The 27,449-nt window shown below is 37.7% G+C and overlaps 1 long non-coding RNA gene across 1 annotated transcript in view; it reads left to right on the top strand.

Moving 5' to 3' along the window:
- The window catches only part of LOC138911284 (uncharacterized), a 223,617-nt gene extending 204,069 nt beyond the window's left edge, over positions 1-19,548 (top strand). The window contains exon 6 of the long non-coding RNA XR_011416767.1: positions 19,403-19,548. This is a non-coding gene — a long non-coding RNA (uncharacterized lncRNA). The remainder of the gene's footprint in view (positions 1-19,402) is intronic.
- Positions 19,549-27,449: the final 7,901 nt, after the last annotated feature.

Raw genomic sequence — 27,449 nt, 5'->3', positions numbered from 1 at the left:
ATGCCAGATTAATCTAGGAGGTAAACCATGAAGAAAAAGACAAACTTCGTGAAAATCGGATGTGATTTGACCGAGGTATGGGGGTGGTAGATTTTGACCCATGGGTATATACGAATCTTGGGGTAAGATTTGGACATGAATTTCGACCAAAAAATAGGTGCTCAGATTTTAATGCCAGTTTAATCTAGGAGGAAAACCATGAAGAAAAAGCCAAACTTCGTGAAAATCGGTTGAGATTTCACCGAGTTATGGGGGTGGCAGATATTGACCCATGGGTATATACGAATCTTGGGGTAAGATTTGGACATGAATTTCTACTAAAAAATAGGTGTTCAGATTTTAATGCCAGATTAATCTAGGAGGAAAGCCATGAAGAAAAAGCCAAATTTCGTGAAAATCAGATGTGATTTGACCAAGTTATGAGGGTGGTAGAATTTGACCCATGGGTATATACGAATCTTGGGGTAAGATTTGGACATGAATTTCGACCAAAAAATAGGTGTTCAGATTTTAATGCCAGATTAATCTAGGAGGAAAACCATGAAGAAAAAGACAAACTTCGTGAAAATCAGATGTGAATTGACCGAGTTATGGGGGTGGTAGATTTTGACCCATGGGTATATACGAATCTTGGGGTAAGATTTGGACATGAATTTCGACCAAAAAATAGGTGTTCAGATTTTAATGCCAGATTAATCTAGGAAGAAAACCATGAATAAAAAGTCAAACTTCGTGAAAATCAGATGTGATTTAACCGAGTTATGGGGATGGTAGATTTTGACCCATGTGTATATACGAATCTTGGGGTAAGATTTGGACATGAATTTCGACCAAAAAATAGGTGTTCAGATTTTAATGCCAGATTAATCTAGGAGGAAAACCATGAAGAAAAAGACAAACTTCGTGAAAATCGGATGTGATTTGACCGAGGTATGGGGGTGGTAGATTTTGACCCATGGGTATATACGAATCTTGGGGTAAGATTTGGACATGAATTTCGACCAAAAAATAGGTGCTCAGATTTTAATGCCAGTTTAATCTAGGAGGAAAACCATGAAGAAAAAGCCAAACTTCGTGAAAATCGGTTGAGATTTCACCGAGTTATGGGGGTGGCAGATATTGACCCATGGGTATATACGAATCTTGGGGTAAGATTTGGACATGAATTTCTACTAAAAAATAGGTGTTCAGATTTTAATGCCAGATTAATCTAGGAGGAAAGCCATGAAGAAAAAGCCAAATTTCGTGAAAATCAGATGTGATTTGACCAAGTTATGAGGGTGGTAGAATTTGACCCATGGGTATATACGAATCTTGGGGTAAGATTTGGACATGAATTTCGACCAAAAAATAGGTGTTCAGATTTTAATGCCAGATTAATCTAGGAGGAAAACCATGAAGAAAAAGACAAACTTCGTGAAAATCAGATGTGAATTGACCGAGTTATGGGGGTGGTAGATTTTGACCCATGGGTATATACGAATCTTGGGGTAAGATTTGGACATGAATTTCGACCAAAAAATAGGTGTTCAGATTTTAATGCCAGATTAATCTAGGAAGAAAACCATGAATAAAAAGTCAAACTTCGTGAAAATCAGATGTGATTTAACCGAGTTATGGGGATGGTAGATTTTGACCCATGTGTATATACGAATCTTGGGGTAAGATTTGGACATGAATTTCGACCAAAAAATAGGTGTTCAGATTTTAATGCCAGATTAATCTAGGAGGAAAACCATGAAGAAAAAGACAAACTTCGTAAAAATCGGATGTGATTTGACCGAGTTATGGGGGTGGTAGATTTTGACCCATGGGTATATACGAATCTTGGGGTAAGATTTGGACATGAATTTCGACCAAAAAATAGGTGTTCAGATTTGAATGCCAGATTAATCTAGGAGGAAAACCATGAAGAAAAAGACAAACTTCGTGAAAATCGGATGTGATTTGACCGAGTTATGGGGGTGGTAGATTTTGACCCATGGGTATATACGAATCTTGGGGTAAGATTTGGACATGAATTTCTACCAAAAAATAGGTGTTCAGATTTTAATGCCAGATTAATCTAGGAAGAAAACCATGAAGAAAAAGTCAAACTTCGTGAAAATCGGATGAGATTTGACCGAGTTATGAGGATGGGAAATTATGACTCATGGGTATATACGAATCTTAGGGTAAGATTTGGACATGAATTTCGACCAAAAAATAGGTGTTCAGATTTTAATGCCAGATTAATCTAGGAGGAAAACCATGAAGAAAAAGTCAAACTTCGTGAAAATCGGATGAGATTTGACCGAGAAATGGGGGTGGCAGATATTGACCCATGGGTATATACGAATCTTGGGGTAAGATTTGGACATGAATTTCGACCAAAAAATAGGTGTTCAGATTTTAATCCCAGATTAATCTAGGAGGAAAACCATGAAGAAAAAGACAAACTTCGTGAAAATCGGATGAGATTTGACCGAGTTATGGGGGTGGTAGGTTTTGACCCATGGGTATATACGAATCTTGGGGTAAGATTTGGACATGAATTTCGACCAAAAAATAGGTGTTCAGATTTTAATGCCAGATTAATCTAGGAGGAAAACCATGAAGAAAAAGACAAACTTCGTGAAAATCGGTTGAGATTTCACCGAGTTATGGGGGTGGTAGGTTTTGACTCATGGGTATATACGAATCGTAGGGTAAGATTTGGACATGAATTTCTACTAAAAAATAGGTGTTCAGATTTTAATGCCAGATTAATCTAGGAGGAAAACCATGAAGAAAAAGTCAAACTTCGTGAAAATCGGATGAGATTTGACCGAGAAATGGGGGTGGCAGATATTGACCCATGGGTATATACGAATCTTGGGGTAAGATTTGGACATGAATTTCGACCAAAAAATAGGTGTTCAGATTTTAATCCCAGATTAATCTAGGAGGAAAACCATGAAGAAAAAGACAAACTTAGTGAAAATCGGATGAGATTTGACCGAGTTATGGGGGTGGTAGGTTTTGACCCATGGGTATATACGAATCTTGGGGTAAGATTTGGACATGAATTTCGACCAAAAAATAGGTGTTCAGATTTTAATGCCAGATTAATCTAGGAGGAAAACCATGAAGAAAAAGACAAACTTCGTGAAAATCGGATGAGATTTGACCGAGTTATGGGGGTGGTAGGTTTTGACCCATGGGTATATACAAATCTTGGGGTAAGATTTGGACATGAATTTCGACCAAAAAATAGGTGTTCAGATTTTAATGCCAGATTAATCTAGGAAGAAAACCATGAAGAAAAAGTCAAATTTCGTGAAAATCGGAAGAGATTTGACCGAAAAATGGGGATGGCAGATATTGACCCATGGGTATATACGAATCTTGGGGTAAGATTTAGACATGAATTTCTACTAAAAAATAGGTGTTCAGATTTTAATGCCAGATTAATCTAGGTGGAAAACCATGAAGAAAAAGCCAAACTTCGTGAAAATCAGATGTGATTTGACCGAGTTATGGGGCTGGTAGGTTTTGACCTATGTGTATATACGAATCTTGGGGTAAGATTTGGACATGAATTTCGACCAAAAAATAGGTGTTCAGATTTTAATCCCAGATTAATCTAGGAGGAAAACCATGAAGAAAAAGACAAACTTCGTGAAAATCGGATGAGATTTGACCGAGTTATGGGGGTGGTAGGTTTTGACCCATGGGTATATACGAATCTTGGGGTAAGATTTGGACATGAATTTCGACCAAAAAATAGGTGTTCAGATTTTAATGCCAGATTAATCTAGGAGGAAAACCATGAAGAAAAAGACAAACTTCGTGAAAATCGGTTGAGATTTCACCGAGTTATGGGGGTGGTAGGTTTTGACTCATGGGTATATACGAATCGTAGGGTAAGATTTGGACATGAATTTCTACTAAAAAATAGGTGTTCAGATTTTAATGCCAGATTAATCTAGGAGGAAAACCATGAAGAAAAAGTCAAACTTCGTGAAAATCGGATGAGATTTGACCGAGAAATGGGGGTGGCAGATATTGACCCATGGGTATATACGAATCTTGGGGTAAGATTTGGACATGAATTTCGACCAAAAAATAGGTGTTCAGATTTTAATCCCAGATTAATCTAGGAGGAAAACCATGAAGAAAAAGACAAACTTAGTGAAAATCGGATGAGATTTGACCGAGTTATGGGGGTGGTAGGTTTTGACCCATGGGTATATACGAATCTTGGGGTAAGATTTGGACATGAATTTCGACCAAAAAATAGGTGTTCAGATTTTAATGCCAGATTAATCTAGGAGGAAAACCATGAAGAAAAAGACAAACTTCGTGAAAATCGGATGAGATTTGACCGAGTTATGGGGGTGGTAGGTTTTGACCCATGGGTATATACAAATCTTGGGGTAAGATTTGGACATGAATTTCGACCAAAAAATAGGTGTTCAGATTTTAATGCCAGATTAATCTAGGAAGAAAACCATGAAGAAAAAGTCAAATTTCGTGAAAATCGGAAGAGATTTGACCGAAAAATGGGGATGGCAGATATTGACCCATGGGTATATACGAATCTTGGGGTAAGATTTAGACATGAATTTCTACTAAAAAATAGGTGTTCAGATTTTAATGCCAGATTAATCTAGGTGGAAAACCATGAAGAAAAAGCCAAACTTCGTGAAAATCAGATGTGATTTGACCGAGTTATGGGGCTGGTAGGTTTTGACCTATGTGTATATACGAATCTTGGGGTAAGATTTGGACATGAATTTCGACCAAAAAATAGGTGTTCAGATTTTAATGCCAGATTAATCTAGGAGGAAAACCATGAAGAAAAAGACAAACTTCGTGAAGATCGGATGTGATTTGACCGAGTTATGGGGGTGGTAGATTTTGACCCATGGGTATATACGAATCTTGGGGTAAGATTTGGACATGAATTTCGACCAAAAAATAGGTGTTCAGATTTTAATGCCAGATTAATCTAGGAAGAAAACCATGAAGAAAAAGTCAAACTTCGTGAAAATCGGATGAGATTTGACCGAGTTATGAGGATGGGAAATTATGACTCATGGGTATATACGAATCTTAGGGTAAGATTTGGACATGAATTTCGACCAAAAAATAGGTGTTCAGATTTTAATGCCAGGTTAATCTAGGAGGAAAACCATGAAGAAAAAGACAAACTTCGTGAAAATCGGTTGAGATTTCACCGAGTTATGGGGGTGGTAGATTTTGACCCATGGGTATATACGAATCTTGGGGTAAGATTTGGACATGAATTTCGACCAAAAAATAGGTGTTCAGATTTTAATGCCAGATTAATCTAGGAGGAAAACCATGAAGAAAAAGTCAAACTTCGTGAAAATCGGATGAGATTTGACCGAGAAATGGGGGTGGCAGATATTGACCCATGGGTATATACGAATCTTGGGGTAAGATTTGGACATGAATTTCGACCAAAAAATAGGTGTTCAGATTTTAATGCCAGATTAATCTAGGAGGAAAACCATGAAGAAAAAGTCAAACTTCGTGAAAATCGGATGAGATTTGACCGAAAAATGGGGATGGCAGATATTGACCCATGGGTATATTCGAATCTTGGGGTAAGATTTGGACATGAATTTCGACCAAAAAATGTGTATCCAGATATGAATGCCAGATTATTTTATAGGGAAATCCATGAATAACGAGAATTAAAGGCTATCTTCTGCACGCCGAAGATGTAATATCCTTGCAGACCAAACCTTTTCATGATGCTTATAGTGCTTTGCTCGTATCTAAGAAGCATAGGGAAAATAGTTAATGCCGAGCTTGGGCAAGATATCTTGATAAACAAAAGAGGTTTTTAATTAAAAACCTAGTTTTCGACCGATCGTTCCATTCCACACATTTCACGACAAAATTATAATACCCTCTGCAAGGGTATAAGAATTTGTGACAGTCAGACTTGTTGCATTATTTGCAGCTTTTGCATGGCTCGAGTTGGCCATGAAAAAAGAGACGGAGAGAGCAAAAATAGAAAATAAAAAGTTTGGGTAGTTGCGGCGTTTTAGGAAACGCATAAGCATGTTATAAAATATGCACATTATAAAATGCGATGCGAAGCTAGACAAAAGCCGAAAGGAATTTGCACACTCATGCAACAAGAGCAGCGCAGACATTTTTATACACATACACACTCAGAAAAGCGAATATTTTGGGCTGTATATGTGGTTTGTTGTTGTTGTTGTTGTTGTTGTTGTTCTTGTTGCTGGCTTCCATAATTTCCTTCCTTCTTCTTTTTTTTAGTTTTTTTTTCTCCGTTGACAACTGGCTGCAAAATGTATGCTGGCATTTATTTATTTGTGTTTTTTTCGTTTTGACAGTTTTATTTCTTGTTAGGAGCTTCTTGAAACATATTTCCGAAGACGTTCACAGCATGAGCCGCAAAAACTTGCTCAAGTGCAGACAACGCTGCGTATGCGTAATATATATAAATAGATGGTTATTGCAGCTTATGCAATAAAGGCCATAGAAAAACGTCATTCAAATGTGCAACGAGTGCGTTCCAGAAATTGATACGAATATTATAAAGTGTCTTTTCAAGAGTGTAATCAAATGAAATCTTTAAGAAATCATAATTTGTATACCCTGTAAGCAAGCGAGGCGTAAAATTCATCAGGCCTTATAGATGCGATTCATCGGTTAATGATTAAGAGTTGCAATTATCGACAGATTTGCGTTATTTGTGCATACATAAATATGAGGCAGGTAGACGAATAAGTTATCAGGTATTTTTATTGCTATCCTTACAATGATAGGTTATAGGATTGAAGAGCTTAATAAATAGGAGACTTCTTTTGGGAACAAGAAATTTCAATACGATCAAAATAGAATTGAAGCCAAAATACAGGGTACCATTGAGTCAAACACTCTTCGCAAAACATTCTAATTTGTTCAAATTTATTTACTCGTCTGCTTTAAATTCATTTGACACTCCAATAAATTTAACAACCTCTATTAAGCGCTTCAATAAACCTATAACAACTAACTTAAGAGAAGAAAAAAAAAACAATTTACTATTGAATTAGTTGGTCTCTTGTGTGGCAAAACCGAAAATCAAACAAATCGCACATAAAATTTAACACACAATGCAATCAAGTCAAACAAGCTGAAGCCAAAAATCCAAAATAACAATGGAAAATGGCAAATAGCACCACGACTCGAAGTCTCCAGCAGAGAGGAGCGTTAGGAAAATTGAAATCAAATTAAAGTGCAACACCATTTTGCAATGAAAATCGGAAGAAAATCATTCGACATCGTTAGAGTTGCAGTTGCTGTTGCTGCTGCTGCTGCTGCTGCTTGTTGCAGTTGGGTCGAAAGTACGCGCAGCCAGAGGCAATGCGAAGTGCAGTGAACTGTGCGCCCTGCCACAACCTCATGCCACATACTGTCCCAGTGGCAGCCAAATTGCCGAGCAGCAATCGTTGATGAGATGAGCGCGCGACTCAGCTGCTCGCTGCTGTGCACCACAGTGCGTATGTGCAATGTGTGTGTGTCTCTCTCTCTCTCTCTCTCTCTCTCTCTGTGTGTATGTGTGTTTGTAAGAAAGTCACACAAAATGCATCCGGCAACTGCTGCTTTGCCATTTCCGAAACATTTAGCTTCTGCTCAGCTCATGTGTGTTAGGTCTGTGTATTTCCTGAAGTCATGCCAGCAAATCAGTTGAAGTCAGTCTAAAAATCCAAAGCTGCCTGCAGGCTTACATTTGTCAGACATTTTATTTATGAAAAATATTGTGAATGAAAAAAAAAAAACAAATTCCCTCAAGGAATTCCATTCTTTTTAAGTAACAGGATCTTAAGGGCATGCATGGTCTTTAAAATAAAGTAGTTTTCTATAAATGAATTATTGTTTAAATTAATTTATTTAACTTCGCCAAAATACCTTTGGCGTTTCTAAGTCTCCCGCTCAAATCAAAGCCTCAGATTTACCTACAGATATGAATGGTATGTTACAGGAGCGCAAAGGCATCTTCGTTCAAATAAGTTTTCTTGATGGGGTTAACAGACCTTATTTCAACTTGCCACATGGCCCCCAACTGCCTGTATATGTGAAAAGAAGTTGGAATGTCTTTGGGCTGCTTACAGGGTATCTCCTATTGAGCACTTTTGACTTTAGGTGGAGGCTTTTGGGTCTCTGTAGTCATCCATGTGTCCATTATTACTTTGTTTCCATACCTACCTCTGCTTTGGTTTGCTTCCTTGGCTAAGCTTTTAAGCTTTAATTACAGCCATATTTGTATTGCCTTTGAGTTTTTGCCCAAGTAAACCATTTTATTTATTAGTAGTTAACTTGCACATCGAATGCCTTTGAAAAATTCCTTAGTTCAGCTATTTTCGCCAACCAATTGAATTTAAATTATTTATAAAATATTTTAAATTTCTCATATAAACAAAGAAAAACTTGGTATTTATTTAAGCTTACATTTATTAAGAATATTACTTATATAACATGCAATTGTTTGCCAACGTTCTTTACTGTTTCGCTCCACGCTAACAGTACTTGTTTAACAGAAGCTCAACAGTCTGTTAACCCAATAAAATATTTTAAACATCATGTTGTTAGTCAGCGTTAATATTTATTCTTTTACATGAAACAATAAAATATTAAAAGTCACGTTTACATTTTTTGTAGTTTCCCTCAACTTTACTTGTTTGCATAACGAAAAAATCTATAAAAAATGTAGGAATTTAATTTTAAAAATAAAATATGGCTATTGAATTCAACACGTTGACACATATTGACTATACGAATAAATGTTCAGCATGTGTGCTAAAAATAAAAAATATATATTTAAACAATTCTCAACTGGGAATTGTACATTTTTCATGGCGACTTACTAAACTAATAGGCTCGACAAAAAAAAAAAACGAAACAAAACTGAAACAACAAATATCTAGAGTTATTTGTGTTTTTATTGCAATCCGTTGTTGAATTATTTTTTGCTTATATATTTTCACTTGCAAACTGGGCGTCCAAGAGCATAATGATTGATTATTTATGGACTTACAAAAAGTGGAATGTGAAATCTTTAACCCTGTATAACGATAACGACACACAGCACAGAAGAAACGCATTCTTTTATATATTGTACATTCTGTGGCTACTCCCGAACATTTTCACGTAGTCTACATAAAAAGTCAATTTCAGTTTTTGGGTCTGACACGATTTAATGGTGTCTGCGCTTCGCTGACAAATCGTGCACGAGGTCCGGAATGTCGCAGATGGAGTGGAGACCATGTCCATGTCGTTCATGTCGTGATAAACGTCAGTCATTCCGTCTGCCGGGGCTATCCTGCTCATTGCTGGGGTTTGATTTTGACGAAATCTAATCAAAACGACGATGACAAAATAAATTGCCAACAAATCAAAGACAAGAAATTGTAAAAAATACATGAAAAATAAGGACCGAGCTCAAGTCACACACATCAGAGGATATTGCGAGCATATCCGGTTTCTAGGCTGCCTAATGATAATGTTGACGATTATGTTGTTGTTGATGATAATGATGATGATGATGATATTTATGTTGGGGTCACTTTCCTGACACAATTAGCCTTAGCAGCTGGCGACTGTCGTTCGCTCCGTCGTCTGCTTAATGGCATTTAAAGCATTATAAATAAAATTTAATAAAAGTCAACTTTTGACTGCCGCTTAATTATAATTTAGTGCTCTGGCACGCGCCCGCCAAGCCGACAGGTGTAATTGTAATTACTCCGCACAGCCTCCACAGACTCCAGTGCGAACTCCACACGCACCGTTTTCATTGCAAGAAACGTCCATTTAAATGGCTTGATTAATGCCAGCAACAAACTGCCAACTGGAATAAAAAGTAAACAGCCAGCTGCACAGTGGAACGAAACAAATAATTTATTAAATTTCATATATCTTTTAAGGGAGGTACACACTTGCTTTCACTTTCTCGTTTTTATATATATAATTAATTTTTTTGCTATCAAACAACCCTTCATTTTATCCGATGCCTCGCATCAACCTTACTCACATTCTCGGTAGTTTTTAAATCATGTATTGCATAAAGCTCTGTGTAACCTGACTTTATTCAGCCTGGCAAACTAAGCAATGATAGTTTACCAATACTGGTTCCACTTTTTCTTTCACAGTCTGGTAACACTGTGCAGGCCACACTGTGCGGTGACCTAGTCGCTTTTGAGGGCGCCACCAACTAACCGACTCTTCTTCCGTTTTAAGTTTATTTATTTGGTCTTTATTTTTATGACTGGAGCCCGTGTAATTGACGCGGCGCGCGCTCGAAAGCGCATTTTGATAGTCGCATAGCAGCACTTGGGCACATAGGCAGGGCAGCTGAAGGGCTTGTGCAGACAGCCATAAAGTGCATGCTGCTTTTTTTCATGTTCAGCTTGTTTTTTATTTATTTAAAAAATATGCTGTATAAGTGTGTGTTTGTTGTGAATTCTCAGCTTTACTCATTTAAATTTTTAATTAAATTTAAAGTGCGGATGGTACGGTGCGCACTTATTATGTGCGTTTACGGAAATACGCAAAGTTGGCTTTTAAATAACATAACTTGACCAACAAAAATTAAAAAATAAGTATTAAATCAAATTAAATATATTGCAAGCCTAATTGAAGCAGCTGTCAATTGTTGAGAGATTTAATATTAAAATGTTGATCATTATGTGCTTTCCAGAATATGTTGCAAATTGAGAAATCATTTAAACGGAAAATGACAAATTTGCGAAACACTTGAACAAAATGCGAGTGGGAGCAAATCATATAGAAATACTAAAAAAAAAAATGCAATTAAAATAGTAATTAATAATAATTAATAATTTAATTTAATTTGATAAATCAACAGAATTTTAAGAAAATAATTTTGCCTTAAACATAAATATTTTTTGAAAGATCTCAATTTGTTGGAAATAAATTAATAAATAAACACAATTATAAACAAGAAATTGAGTCTTAAATCTAAATCAAATATAATATTCAAATTACAATTTTAAATTTTAAACTGTATTCCAATTTGTTGGCATAAATGTTGGAATAAACACACTGATTTCCATTAAGTTAGTGTGCATTGCACGTTTCGGAAGAGTTTTGAGCTGAATGCAGCCTATTGCTGTTTGGCGACGGCAATTGAAACGCCCACGTTATAAATCAGGATGGCAGCAAACCAAATAACAACGACAGCGACAGGAACAACTACAGCAGCAGCAGCAACAACAATGAGAACTAAGGCTGGAGAACATGGGGCATTCATTTGCATGCAACACGTTGCCGTCGTCGACACAAACGAGAAGCGGTGGTCGGTGGCGTATGAGCGACGTGCACAACGTGTCGCATGTCGCATGTCGCTTGTGCAGCAGTTTGTTGCAGTAGCAGATGCAGCAGGGCACAGTTGCCCGGCCAAAAAATATGCAGCTAACTAAACAAGACCGGCCAACGGGCAGCTGCTGTTGCTCTCTATGCATAACCAGGGCTGAGCAGGCTTACTATGATTACAAGCTTACAGGTACTAAATCGAAAGTGAAACTTATTCTTATTTGCATAGTACAGTGCAACGATTATTTAAGGTTTTCTACATCAATTTCCAATGAGTATTTAAATTTCTATATCTCTGAAATATGTTCTTTTAATTTTACTAATTTCCACTAATTTTTTTTTCAATTGGATTAAGTTCTATTCTTTTCTTTCGTGTTATTAAAATTCTCACACTCCATACTTTACAATTGTACTAAACTCTTCAGCCCTGGCCTGGAGTACTACACACCGTAATCTAATTTGTGATATTGCCAGACGACAGTGGATAGGTAGCCCGGTCTATGTGAATGCGTAACAGTTGGAGTTGACAGCTAAAACGGAGACGACGGCTAACAGCGAGACCATGACCAAGAGAACCGGATATGATGAGTGGTAGTTGCAACTCATTCGGTTGACCCATTCGAAAACACGTTTTGAATGCTGTACAGAACCAGAGTTATACATGAGTTGGTTAATTTAAAGCCAGGCAGAAGCACTGCCTATTGATTGAAGCGGGCCACAGCAAGCCCCAGTTTTAGAGGCAAAGTCCTTAGCCTGACGGCGGGCAGATCTAATGTGAAATTAAATTTTAATGTGCCTGGCGCACGAGCTGTACTCTTAAATTAATTCGCTGCTCGACTCTATCATTGTGCGAGCGCATGAGATACGCTCAAAATGTACGGGGTGGCACTTGTAATTGCAGCAATGTTGCACTTACGTGTGCACCGCGTTTCACTTGCTGTGAATCATGAGCTGAATTTATTAGATACCAACAGACAACTCAACGTTGCTTTAGTTAGTTAGTTAGTCCACAAAACCCACACAACACTTAAATGCACTGCGAACTGTTGACCTTCTGTTGTGGATGGGCGTGTGTATGCACATACAGAGTGTTTGTGTGTGTTTGCTTGCATCTGACACGAGCACACTTCAATTTGTTTACTGTCAACGGGCAGCTCGAAAAGAAGCCACTCAGCCATTCAGTCAAGTCTCCTGCGGCAACAATCACAACTATTTCAATCTCCAATGGAGAATTTATATAAAATCACATTTGAAAACATTTAAACGAAATAAGATTAAATTCAAATCAATGAAAATATGTGATAATTGATTCTGTTTTTCTTTTTTTCAAACAACGTTTTTAATTAAATGCTCAAGAAAGCTTTAACATAAAGCCCTACAAAATTCAGAAAATCAACTCAATCGAATAGTTAGGCTCAACACCTAATTCCTCACTTAATTATGTAAATTAACTTTAAGAGCTCTTCAAAACTTTAATATAAAACTTCTACATAAGATTGTTAACTTTAGGTCAAAGCATTTTGATGCCAAATCGTTGGGCAATGCCCCCCGCGCAGTTATCACAATGTGCTCTCATATCTCAGTCCCACCTACCACAGTTACATTTCGGATTACAGCTAACACATTACACGTAGATATATTTTAGTTGCCAACTCACCGTCAGAAGTTCATGTGTGGCTTTGCCTTCTAATGAGAAAACTGCATTGCTCTGGGTCTCTGCTCTCTGCTGTATCTTATCAGCTACATTTTCCCCCTTTGCCACGGCATGAGGGTATGTGTGTGTGTGTGTATGTGCTTTCTCTTACACTTTTACTTAATGGCATTGCTTATTGCATTTTATGCTTAACTTTTGCTTTCTCATAGAGACTTAGAGAGAGGTGAGCTAAGCCTCAAGCTCATTACGGTGATGACAAATCAGTTTTCTTGTCAAACACAAACTTGATGTCAAGTTTGCGGATGGCATTTTCCAATTTCATACTCAGCATTTGGATTACTTTTCGGAATCCCCTGTGCAAACGTGCGAGGATTTCTTTTGAAATAGTATTTTAGATCGTTTCAAAAATGTCTCCAAATTCTGACAGGTGCTCACAGTTTTAATTAGAGTTGGGCTTACTAGAAGTAGAGGTTAACTATCTCTCCGATATATCTAAAATCTCTCTCCGATATCTGAGTATATGATAAATATTGGTATATACTCTGGACCCACTCACAACACACAGCTTTATTCTGCCCATAAGGGTGGTTGAGGGTGTTTTATTAACATCTGGACAAACAGTAATCTATTGCTGAATGACAGTTAAGTAAAGTTGCCCGAGCAAATAATGTTGCCTGGAATCAGCTCCAATCTAATTGAATGGACGAACATTTCATTTTATTCCATTTCATTTCGTTGTTGTTGTTGGTATTTTCCACTGGTTTTTCCTTCTTTTTAACGTGGCTTTTATGCGCATTCAAATGATTTTAATGACAGCAATTTGTGTCTCGAAATCGCGCAACATTAGCTTTTGGCTCGTCGAGATATCTTTGCGGCCTAGGCTGACAAGTGTGGGTAACATGGGGGAGGGTGTTAAATGAATGTGTTTATAACGCTTAACTTTGAAATTAAGGCCGCGTTCCCAGGCAACATGCGGAAGTTTCGATTTGTCAGTGGGTCACCCGAGGGCCTTTGAAAATGACGCGACTCGCGTCTCACGTCTCGCAAAGGATAAGCCGCAGAGCGAGAGCATGTCGGACACACGCTCCCGTTTCCGTTGCCGTTCCCGCTTCCACTGCCTGTCCCTCTCGCACTGCCAAGCAGCTGGGCGATAGTCACAGGCAGACAGTCTGTCCGTTACGTCATTATCAACGCCGCGGCTCATCATGGGCAACGTCATCGTTTTGGCCAGCAACAAATTCATTTAGACACAACAAAGTTGGCCAACAGCAAAGCATGACAGCGTCCCCCGTGGCAACCCGTATCCATGTCCAAGCCCCGCTCCCCCCCTTTTGCAACGTTCGTCGGCATCATCGTCGGCCAAGTGTTAACTGAAATGTGGGTTAGTGGCGTGTGGCATGGCGCTCAGTTTAGTTGAAAGAAATGTTTGTGATTTCTCGTGGCATGCTACACAAAATTATCACACGAAGATTTTGATTGATGAGACTTTTGGCTGCTGCCGGCTGTCGGCTGCCGCCTTCCAACACACACCCACACAACCACACACACACACACACACACGTACATCCTACACCCGTTGTCGTTTCGCGTGGGCGTTTTAACCAAACGCTTCAATCGCGGCCAGCTCGAGTTGATGCGACCAAAAGCCGCGGGCTTTGATTAGTTTTTCGGGCTCACGTACGCGCCATTTCAGGCCGCTTTGTTGTCCTTTGAATGCCTGTGAAACGATGCTGTTTATTATCAGAACTGATTTAGCGTTTAATGTAATATAATCGGGAACAAATATAATACTAAATATATAAATCGGGATAACATTTGCTGGCTTACTAAATCTAAAGAATAATTGAAAATATATATTCAACTATTTAGAAACTCACAATCAAAAAATTAATAAGCAAATAAAATAAATTGCTTTCAAAATGAATTTTAAGCAGATTAACATATTCACCTCTTCAGTCTCTGCTGAATACCCTATAGCCTAAATTTAAAATGCACATAAATTTGTTAAATTTTGTTCTTAACCAATAGAATGATTTGCTTAATGGGCGTAAATATATGACAATACCTTGCTTTTATAGTCAATCCTGCAAAGTCACAAAACTGAGAAATAATCAAGGTATTAAGATTACAAAATTCATAGACTCTGGCGGGCGATAATTTTTGAGTGTTTCGAAATCCATAACTTAACCGAAATTACGACATAAATAAATGAAAATTTTGCAGACGCCCCACAGACACCAAAGCCTGTACGCATTGTGGCTGTGGCTGTTGCTGTTTGTATTGCAACAACAATAACAACTTATCACACAGCTGGCAGTCATAAAAGAGCCGTAAAAAAATTATCCACATGGCTTGCAACATCAGCACAAATTGCAGCAAACCAGAAAGAAACAACCTGCAACTTATCCGAAAAAAAAAACACCAAAACAAAAAAAAAAAAACCAACACAAGATCTTGGCCGGCAAAAACTACTTTAAATTTTGCTGTAAGTGTTTCTTTGCCTTTTTCAACATGTGCTAGACAGGCCCGACAACAACAATAGGGCCTAAAAGTCTGTATAACGTCTGTTTTTTCTGATTTAATATGGGAAAATTGTTGGGTGGTGCTGACCAAAAAAAGCAAACCAAATGAAAGCAAACTGAAATCTGTGGCCAGGGCTGCGAGAGGGCGAGGTGGAGTAGGAGCCTCACGTGAACAACATAATCGCACATTTAAGCGGCTGGCAACATTTGGCCGAAACACCCGCCACCACATACCCACCCCTCTGGCCATAGTTATCTTAGCTGATGTCGTTGCCCCGCAAGTGGAGAGCACCACGCGGTTGGGCCAGTGTGGCAACAAGTGTGGACAGAGGGGCTGTGGATGTTGCTGGAGACATAATAGCCAGCTCTGTGTATGACGCCAAAAGCATTCGAGCTGTTTACCTAAATATGAAAAACAAGTAGAAAGAAAACAAACTGTCCGGCAAGCGATGTAGCTCTTATATAACTTTTTAATATATTCAGAAATAACAAGAATTTGTAGCTATTAGATGGAAATCTTAGAGGTCTTATGCAAGTTTTAAGGGCAATTAACTTAGAGCTCACATGGGCCAAGAAAGGATAGTTTGTTCTTTTTTCTGTGGCAATATATAAAGACAATATTTAAAAAATTTTTAAAGAATCTTTTTGTACGTCAGCCCAAATGTTTCCCTTGTATCATGATATTTTGTTTATTTTGAATAAATTTTTAAGGTAAATTAATATGGTTTATTATGTTATTTATTGTTGCATATCTTCAACATTTTTTCAAATACCCATTTGTTTCAAATTTATATACATCAATTTAAAATTTTATTTATTGTTGCATGCCTTCAAATTGCCAGTTTCATTTCATGTTTTCTGAAATTGTTAAATATCACAAAAATGCTATTTGAATAAAAATCAAATAAATTGACGTACAAAACAGACAAAAAACTTCACTTTCTGATGGTTTAAAGTCATAAACAATATTTTTGTACCAACAATATTTTTCCGTAATTACTCTTGACATTTAGCATTTTATATTCGTGCGTTTGTTTTCGTATTTGTTGCTTTAAAGTTTGTGTTGCATTCAAGTATAACTGAAAGTTTTGCCATGTCAAAGTTGTGGGCAATTAGTGAGCAACATTTAAAGTTGCCGTCCAGCAGCAGAGAAAGAGAGCGCCTCCCTTGGGCTATTTGAGTACCTGATATGACAAATCACAAAGCTCTGGCATATTATTAGAGGCTCCAACACTTGCCGGCTTTACAGCTTGTCTGGCCAAAATATGCTAAGAGCGTCAAGACGGTGGCTGATGCTGCTGCCTACACACTTAATGAACGCACCTTGTTGCGAGCTCTTTAGTATGCAAAATTTCCAAGGCTGTTGCATTAATTAATTCACACGGATACTGGGTGGAGCCGTTGCGTCTACCCAGCAATTGTATAATTAGTGCTCTCTCTATCCTTGTCTCTCCCCCTCTCTGTCTATCACCATTTCCAGCTCTTGCACTCTGGCAATTGAGCACAATTTTCCACTCCCTAGTTAAACAAACGCCCACTGGCTGAGCATCTCAGTTGAATTTGTCAGTTTTAGTTGGCGCACAACACGAAGGTGTTCAATTACACAAAGTACAATAACAACAACAAACAAGGTGCAGAAAACGTCAAAAGCATTTGTAGAAATATTTTCCACAATAAAATACTTAGCTCGAGGCGTGGCCGTCGTGCCCAAAATACAGAAAATTGTTCATTGATGAAGCTAACTTTGGCCTGTGGCATTGGCCGAGCTTTAAATGGAAATGGGCTCGGATCGTTTGTGTTTGTGTCATTTGAGAAATGTATTTTCAAGCACAATTGACTTGGGGCCGAACGCCTTGATAAGCGAAATACTAACTTGCTATAAAAAGATTTCGTCCTTGAATTCATGCAAATGGTATTGGGTTTCCATTTCTGTGCCTGTATGCTTCTCTTGTAATATTTAATGTCTGTCTACAAACATTAGCCATTTAATTTATAAATTCTGTATTGCTCTGCGTTCGTTAATATTTTACTGGCTGCGCTATAAATACCTGTGTTGAGCTATTCTTATACCTTACCTCGTACAGTATTTGTTGCTTGATTTTCGTAAACTTATCACTGTGCAGATAATAAATAGCGAGAGATTTTCTTGACGTTCCTTTTTCGAGATCGCATTTAATTCTCTCTTTTACTTTCTTTTTCGTGATCGTTTTGCTGGACTGAAAACCGAGAGATGTTCTTGAATATAATCTCTTTAGAGTAAGTTCTACTTTGTTATTCCCCTTTTATTGTCGTTCATAAAAGTTTCACTGGGCAGATAAAATATAGCAAGAAAATTTCCTGCTTTTAATTTTCTCTTCTTTAATTATTATTATTCGTAAACGTTTGTCTGTGCAGATAATATACAGTCAGGACTTTTTCGCCTTCACTCTGGTTAGAGCGCCCTTTACCTTATCGTTCGTAAACGTTTCACTGGCAGCTGTTGCATATGCTCCATTTTGTTGTTGTTGTTTGTATGTAGTATGGATGTTTTGCCTTTAATGCTGCATACCTTAACGTTTCACTGGCAGCATGACCCTATTAAAAAGACAAACAACTCAAATTTCTTAAAATTATCTTGATATACATGCAAATAAGCACATTGCAACATATGCTAATCGCAGCCACGAGCAATGCGACTTTTGAGGGCGTTGTCACGCCTCTCGTTGCCGGTTGCAGTCAAATTACGGCCAAAGCCAAATGCAAAATTGTTGACGGTTAATGATGACGCCCCAGCAATGACTGCCAAAGAAAACAAAACGAGACATATGCCCTACTCATACTCGTATACGCATACTCATATTCATATTCGTACTCCCACTCATACTCGTACTCATATTCGTGGCACTCACGGATGACCTTATGCGCTGGCGTCTTTGGCAATCGCGTTGGTTGAGAGAGGCGCGCGCGTGCCTAAGTAATGAGGTCCAAAGAACAAGTCAACGGCAATTAGAAGAAGCCAAAAAAAAAAAGAAGAAGGAAGAAAAAGCGATGTCGACGCCAAGTCTCAATGAGTTGGTTCCTTTTTTCAGCGATGCCAACAAAAGGGGCGTAAAGGAGGCGTGTGTGTGTGTGTGGCACGAGTTGCAGCTAAAGGTTAAACATTCAATTAAGTGTAGTGCAGCAGCAGCAGTAGGAGCAGGAGCTAGGAGAGTAGCTGGAGGGTGAGCTGGCGATTGAGTGGGGCAGCTAAGAAGGCAACTTTATTGCAGTTGAAACGGCGCAAAAGAAAAGTGAAAACTGAATGAAAAACTGACCAAAGTAATAAAACGAAACGTATAGAAATGAAATGAAACGGAAGTGAAACCCAACGGCTGCCAAGTAAATAGACAAACAACTGGCAACAAGCCGAGCGACGAGCAACTTTTCCACATGCCGTTACGCTTAGCCAGCTGCATGTGCGAGTGTGTGTGTGTGATTGTGTGTGTGCGTGTGTTGACGCTAGTTAAAGTTTATCAAAGCTACAATAAGAACAGCAACAGCAACAGGAAACTGGCAACAGCCACACGGCAGCAACAGGGAACAGCAGCAAAGTTTGCGCTCGCAAGCAACTTGGCATCGTCCTGGCCTGGCATCAGCTCCGGCTTCTGCTCCGACTCCGGCTCCTGGGCTAGCGGCTGCTCCTGTTGTTCGCAGTGCTTAAGTCGTAAGTCCTCTTTTGGAGTTTTTGACTTCTCAAGTTCAGTTGCGCGCGCCCCGACTAAAGCCAAGCTATATATATATTAAGCAAAGAAAACGGGCACACACGCCAAAACTCCACTGCTCTCGCACTTCCAGCTTCTTCCCCTCTCTCTCTATTTCTCTTTGTTTTTCAGCTATCGTTATTTAACTCAGTTTATTTGATTCCTGGCAGGACACAGACGCACTCTCACATATTTCTTACTTAATTCTCCAACTGCATACATATTTCCATCCGCCAACTTTCGCTCCAGATTGTCCCATAAACTTGCCAATGAATTGAAAGGTGTTTGTGTATAGCTCGACACATATGTTCTAGCCTATTAACTGCTAAATATAATGTAAGTATCTGCTCTGCTGTTAAACATAATAAACTTAAGAACAGAGTTTCTGAAGAAACTTTTGAAGTTAGCCAAGAAAAGAAAAGTTTAAAAGTTGCCATCTTTATGAACATGAAAATAGTTTGAGGTAAAATATTGTTTAATTTTAAGAAATCGATTCGACAAAACACCTAAAGAAATCATAAAACGTATTTTAGAAAGAATAGGTGAAAGTTCTTTTAAAATAATGGTGATTATATCTTAAGCTCATTTTGAACAATTTTCTTTCTGATAGTTATGACAATTGCTGGAATTAAAGAGGAAAACTGAAAAACTGTTTCAAAGTCAATTTATGTTTTTTTTTTCGTTCAGTTTTTTGTTTAATCTCCCTGCAACGCCATAAATAGGAAAACATTTTTTCACATACCGCCTCACTATGCGATTCCCATGATAACAAGTGTTATTATTATCTATGTTAGCATTACCTCTGCCAAATCTTTCTCTCTCTCTGTCTCTCTTCCTTTCTTATGCTCCTTACTTTAATTCCGTTGCTTTTCAGTGGCTCATGCTTTAATACCGTTCTTCTTTTTTTTTTTAGTGAAAATAAAAATGGCAATAAAATAATCGTGCATTTTTGGGTAAGTACCTTTTTAAAAATGTGTGTATATTTCTTAATAAAAATCTGTTATTTTTGAAATTATTGTTAAAGTAATTGATACCTGGACTTGAGCTCGCTTATAGCATCTATAACTAAGGTGGCTTAGATATTTTGTAGAATATTTCAGTCTTCTTTTCAAATTGATTCTTTGAGGAAGTTACTTATTTTATGGAACATAGCATCACTCAGTTTAAGATTTCGAATATCTTTTGACAGTCTGTAAATGATAATTTTATGTAGAATTCTCATGCCACATTTTTGTTTACTTTCTTTTTCATAGTCTACCTTGAAGGTACTTAGTGTGATTTATACTCTTAGGTATATTAATATATAATTAATTGTAAATTGAAAATTAATTGGATTTTCAAGCATCAATATTCATATTTATTGAGCTGCCATGCATTGACACTCTGTGCAATGCTAATTGATATGTTGTGTCTGTGCGTCTGTAACCACACACACATATAAACGTTTAAATATATTCAATTGTTGATGGAGCTCAACAAAATATGCTGACCAACAATAAGTTAAAATGGTCGTGTGGAATTTAATTTATTATGCAAATTGAAATCAAACGATGCAAATCTAAACCCCATGTCTGGCCATCAAATGAAAAGCAAATAAACTACGGCAAATGGCAACAAATCAAAAATGTCGCCGGCTTCAAAAGGGCCACAGACAAAGCCAGTTTCAGCTTCAGATGTAGAGCTGGAGCCAGAGTCAAGGCCTACAAAATTTGCAAACAGATTTGCTCGTCGACAGTCTCCAAAACAATGGCCAGAAGCGAAAGCTTCTGTTTCCGCTCTCGGTTAGAACAATTTACCAACAATGGCCATGTCAAATAGGAAATGCTCGCTGGGTGTAACGATGAAAATATTTGCCAAATCTAGCAAAAATGCCCCCAACCCTCATGGAAAAGACCAGAGCTTGGTGAGGGGTGTGGGTTGGGGATTTCCAAGGGGCGGGCCGGGTTGCCGCTGGCGCCTGCAGTAAAATGTAAATTTCTTTATTGTTGTTGCAACAAATTGAAATATAGTATGCAAGTTTGCTTAAATAAAAGAAGTTAGTAAACATGTCGTTAAATGATGGATTCAGGCATACCCTGTAACTAAAATGTCATAAACATTTTGAAAGTAAAAAAATAATAACTTTATTATAATAAAATGTTTCTAGCGAAATTTTCTTAAATTGATTATGATAAATAGTGCCTGAAATAAATAATAAAGGCATTTAACTGTTTTCTCGTAGTAATATTTCTATCCTTAATATGCCTAAAAGCTGCCAGGCCTTTTAACTGCAACTAAATATCATTTGGGAAGAAAATTTGTTTCTTTCGTTTTCGTAATATTTATATTATATTTATCATATTTAACCTCTTCAATATCTTAGGCGCTATGTAATTTCCAGGATATTTCCCTTGTATTTGAATACATCTGGTGCAGTTTCTTTTGTCAGGATACAGAATTCCGGAATCGTTAGCAGCAAGGACACGTTGTTTTAAGCACAGGCACTTCGTGTCGGCCACTTTTTGGTTATATTTCTGTATTAAAAACTGCTTTGTTGTGTGGACCCTTAGTCTGTTTATGGGGCCGAAGCACCCCAAAGTGGCCGCATTTCATATGTGTGCGTGCGCACGTGTGTACGTTAGCATCTGTGTGTGTGAGGGAGTTTATAGCACACTTTAAGGCGCCATAAGCTTATATTGCACTTAATAGCACATAAAAAATGGTACGTGATAATGCAACGCACCACAAAAGTGGCCATTCGATGAGCAAAAACCCAAATGCTGTAACCGATGCTCACGCCGGGCATCCAATGCGTTTGCCGGAAAAGCCGGTTAAAACGGCGCGAAGCTGTTGAAGTGGCCACATTTAAGGGCTTAACATAATAAGTGTCTGAAGAAAGGCAGGGCGCGGTGTAAAGTCGGTTGGAGGGAGAAAATGAATAATTACCGAGCTCAAAATAAAAGAAGCTTAAAAATTATCAAAAGAAATAGCTTCAGATCCAGATGTGGCTCCAAAAGTCGCAAATGAAAGAAAATGCTTAAAATATTCCGGCATAAATGAGTCGAACGATATTTAAGCAAATAATTCAACAGGCAGATACTTGAAGAAAAATATTTAATTTAAGATATTTCGATTCCAAGAGAGACAGAAAAGCAGAGGTAAAAATAACTGATAACTTTAAAAAAACATAGAACTTTAAAACTATGTTATCAAAATAATAGCTTTGACAATTAATTCTACAATATAGTCAATGAGGGGAGGCAGAGAAAGAGAGAAAAAATTAATCAAGAAAAACTGATCTACAGACATAAATAATAGCCTAAATTAAATAGCTGAACGGTGCCAAAGTTTTAAATGAAACACATATTGAAACTGTGTTTAAAAAAAAATATCCTTGCCTACTTTTCGAGGTTGTTGGGTAAACAAACTACATGCCTCCCGCTGAGGCAAATACAAGTTTTAATTACGTAAAAGTTTGCCAACTTGCACATCAACTGATTAATATCGAAGCCAAAACATTTCATTAGGGGACATGTCCTTCAAAAGCTGAAACTATCTATCATCGAGTGAAAAATCTTGAACTTTGATGTCAGCTGCACATTATTTACTGAATGGATGGACCCAAATGACCAGAAAATGTGCTGCCAAAGCTTTTGCTTTAATTGACAACTATTTTTCCTTTTACTAGCATCTATTTTGGTGAGTGCATGTCACATGTCAAAGTGTCAGTTAGTTACTTAGTTCCTGTTGTTGTTATTATCGGTGTTGTTATTGTTATTGTTATTGTGATTGCTGTTGTTTTTAGAAGCCGAACAAACACGGGGGCGGCAGATAAAAAGAAAAAATAGCCAGGCTCACGCCCAGCGCGTGGCTGTAAACAAAGCTCAGACGACGGCAATGCAAACAGGCCAATTAAAGGCTAACAACAGCCTACACGCATCGTTAGAGTATATTGCCACGCCCACTGCACACCCGCCCATCAATCAAAAAATAAAAAAAAAATGGTAAACTGTGTGAAAACACGGCAAAACACACAAACGCACACACACACACACACACACACACACACATGCAGACGCACACACATTGCAAAGCGGAAACTTAGAAAATGCGAAATGGAATGTTCCCACTTAAGCATTGAGCTGCAATACAAATGAGAATGAAAGCTGCCGAAGCAAATCAATTGACAACTTGAGAAGCAGCTAAACATTTGTTGCAACAACAAAAGTCCCTACACTCGCACACACACATGGATTCAAATTCAAAGCCACTGCGGACCAGTCATTTAGTCAGGCATTCAAGTAGTCAACTTCTCTCGGACACTCAGTCAATCATATGGTCAACATTGTGGGTGGACTGGAATGGTGCTTGAATTACCCCAAACCCCACTGCAAACATTTTACTATCTTTCTACATTGTTGTGGCAAGTTGTTGCTGTTGTTGTTGTCAGTCGGACTTGTTGTTCTTCTGGCTGCCGTTGTCTCTTGTCCTTCATCTGCTATAAAACTTGCACTTTACTTTCCTGACTTACTGCCAGCTTCCAGCTGAAGCGAGCCACAGAGTGCGTCACCGTTTTTATGCGCTATTCAAATGGAGTTCATCTGGCTTGGACATGGAATATAGCCGAATCTTAAGTGGGTTCTTGGCCAGAATATTCGCTCTCTTGTTATGCCAAACAGCTAACAAGCAGTTGATCAAGATCAACTTGCTATCATATTACATTATGATAACATGCGTGATGGATTTCTACCCTTTCTAACACTATTTGAAATATAAAATGCTCTGAATTAAAAATATACAAAATACAACAAGTAAATATTTAAAATATTAAACATATAAACATATAGAAATCATATAGAAGAAATTAATATATACATTTTGGCTAGCTCTACTAAGGTTCTTGAAAAAGATTTGTCACTAGCTTTCATTTTGGTATATAGAGTTATAGACTTTTTTTGGCAAATGTTTTGAACATTTATCACAACATTTTTAATTTTGATATACAGTAAATTATGTTTATGTTTAAGCCTGGTTCCAATGTGCTCAACATTACTTACATTCACAGATTTTCATTTTTAACATATTTACTTCAAAGTAGAAGCTAAAATCCTTACAAAAAATTTACAATAATGTTACCTTGAGGCGGAAGCCAAAGAAATGTAGATTCAAGAGATTTTCTTACTTAAATCTTTAAAGTTTGTTTTTATAGAGCATCAATTGCCGCACTTTAATCGAGCTGCAATTTTTTCACTCTCAATTTTCTGGTTCGTAGTTCTTTTCTTAAGTTTACAGCTTTTTTGCGGTTTATCTTCGCTGAGCCCTATTCCCAGCTCCCATAGGCCGCAATTCCCTAATGCAGGCATTAACACACATTTACACACTCGAAACACACACACACACACACATTTTGAAATGTGACGCTCAAGTTTTGGAAATCCTTTAATTGGCTTTGCACTGCATTTTTTTCCATCTTTCCACACAGATGAGTAGCTAAAATTGTCGTAAAATATATATGTCGAGATGCAGGGAAGCGTAGAGATTGACACTGAGGACATGAGATTTGCAATTATTGAAGCTGTCACAACTTTGGCCCAATCTCTCAGATTAGGTTAGAGGGCCAAAAGCTCGGTCTATGTGCATTACGTTTGAATTTCTTTTATTTTGCATAATCGATTTTCCGGGCATGCCAACTTGCCTGCGGCTGTCATGACCGCCTGAAATTGTAATGACTCGACTGAAAATGTTATGCAAATAAACATATTTGTGTGTGCGAGCGAGTGTGTGTGTGTGTGTATGTGTGTGCCTTGGGTGTGCGACTTTTATTGTCTGGTTGTATAACGTCAGACAATTATAGATATTTATGATGATGAGTAACAATTTTTAGCCAAAGATACGCGCAGCACAACTAATTCTAGGACAAAAGCCAGTCAAAATCCAGAGCTAACCCGCATTGACATGACAATATCTACATGCTACATATCTACATGCATATCTATTTATATATATCTACACATTCTATGGCAACCACACGCACACACACATCAAATGTTATGCAGAACAATGGACCCGAATATTCTTGATTTTTTGTTTGGTTTTTTTTTTTTTTTTACAATTTTGTTGCCTTTTTTGTGCTCAAAAATTGTGTGGCAAAAAGTGGCGCACAGCAGGAGCATTGACAAAGGCATCCTTGGGGCCACGCACACACACACACACACACACACCCAAGCACACATATGTGTGAAAGTTGTACATACATATGTTCGTGATACCCTGTATATTAAAACTACTAAGCAGGGTTATATTAATCTAATACCACATATTTATTTGCCATATTCAAAAACAAACATAAAAGTTATTTTTGTATATTCAATAAATTCTTTGAATTTATATTTAAGTTTTTAAAATCGTTAAATCAATTTACATAGGGTATATTCTCGTCCAGCTCTTTTATATATTTGCACTATATATATATTTTTTGTTCATCTGTGACTACATTGATAAGCTGGCAACATATTTCGCCATTGTTTGGCTCCTGCCAACAGGCCATACATCTTCGGACCTGCACTTGGGGCATTGTTCTAAGTCATAGCCATAAATGCAGACACTTTGGCACTTTCAGTTCCACTTTCACAACCAGTTCTAGTTGCATTTTTATGACTCCTAGGCTCATCGGCAGCTGAGCTTTGTCTGGTTACACTTTTAAGGTGGTACGCTTTAATTGCAGTCGCCTCAGGCAATTTATGGCAGGCCTTGCAACGAGTCAAATCCAAATATTTTGCCAAATTGTGCTGCAGGCAGTTGAGTTATGTTTAGGAAATCAGCCAGCTGAAGGCAGTCGAAAGCAGGTTTATTTGCTTCTTTTGTTTATAAATTCTGTTCATAATTCCCCCAACTAGACGATAGAATACTTTAGCCAAAGTTTAATATTTCAGGCGAATAAATTCATATGCAGTCAATATTATTATTACGTATGCACTCTTTTGCAGCAAATAACCAGCATCAAGCTGAGCTTTGAGCTTTAAGTTTTTTATAAGGTAACTTTAAATATATTAAAGCTAGATCAAAGCTTTCATGTGGAGCAAAGTCATAGCAAAAACTTGTTCCCACTATGTTGGACTGAGCATAAAAATAAATCGACCTTTAAGCATACATAAATGAACCCTTAAAGCTTTCATGAGCTTTATCCGAAATTAAAAACGGAGCTTAAACTTTAAGTTCACCCAATTGCATACATGCATTCCCACTTAAAGCTCGAATCCGCTTCTAATGCCCCTTAAGCAGGTTTGCAGCTTACATTTAAGCTTTAGAAATTTACTACGCTTTTAAAGTTGCCTACAAAGCTTTAATTATACACACGCTTTTTTAATGACCAACTATAAGCTTTTTTAATAACATATTTTGAGTACCATCAAGTTTGTCGCCTTAATTATCGCATCCCTTTCCAAATGCTTTTTTTCTTTTCATTACACTGAGATCCTTTTACACTTTACAAGGGTCTTATTTCCACTTCCGTCCTTTTTTTTGCCAGCTCGGACAACGTCACTTCTTAATTTCATGCCTGTGCATACTTCTGTCAGAGTTGGTAAATCTATGACCTTATGATGTCAATTTGTTCTCTGCTTTGTAGAGTTTTTCACTTTATGCACTTCTAACCCTTTTCTTTTTTTCATTTTTTTTTTTGCTTGGCCAACAATTTTTCGTTCCCTACCGGCAACGCATTTCCTAAGGAAAATCTAGTCCTTAAAAAAAAAGAGTCCAAGCTGCCTTTAATTACAATTGTAACATGTGTCTGTCCCCTGCCCAGATGTGAACCTGTTTTCGGGCCCGAGGCCTTAAAGTTCATTTTCATGCTGAATGCCACGCCTACGTATTAATGTCACTCATTAGGCACTGCTAACCATAATCGCCATTAGATCCTTGGGGAACCAAAAACTGTTGCCAGCTTCGTGCCAGGACTTCGTCCCACACTCAGACTCGAAGTTTTCGAAACGGACACGTTGCAACGCATAATTACAACTTAATCGCTTGACAAACAAAACAGAAGCAACCATAAACACGAAAAGCAAACCAACAATTTCACAGGAATGCCAAGGTAGTCTCAAGGGCTGGCAGGGGCTGTCGGGCTGTAGCAATCTAGGATCTAGAGTCGTGCCTTAACTTTTAAACAGTTGCCAAAAAAAAAAAAGAAATGAATACAGTTTAAAGAGCTGCGCGCTCCACTCCAATTTTCAGGTGCTG

This window comes from Drosophila virilis, chromosome 4 (assembly GCF_030788295.1).
Source record: "Drosophila virilis strain 15010-1051.87 chromosome 4, Dvir_AGI_RSII-ME, whole genome shotgun sequence".
NCBI lineage: Eukaryota > Metazoa > Arthropoda > Insecta > Diptera > Drosophilidae > Drosophila > Drosophila virilis.
Note: the sequence above shows the minus strand (reverse complement) of the source record. Positions and strands in the feature narration are given on the sequence as shown.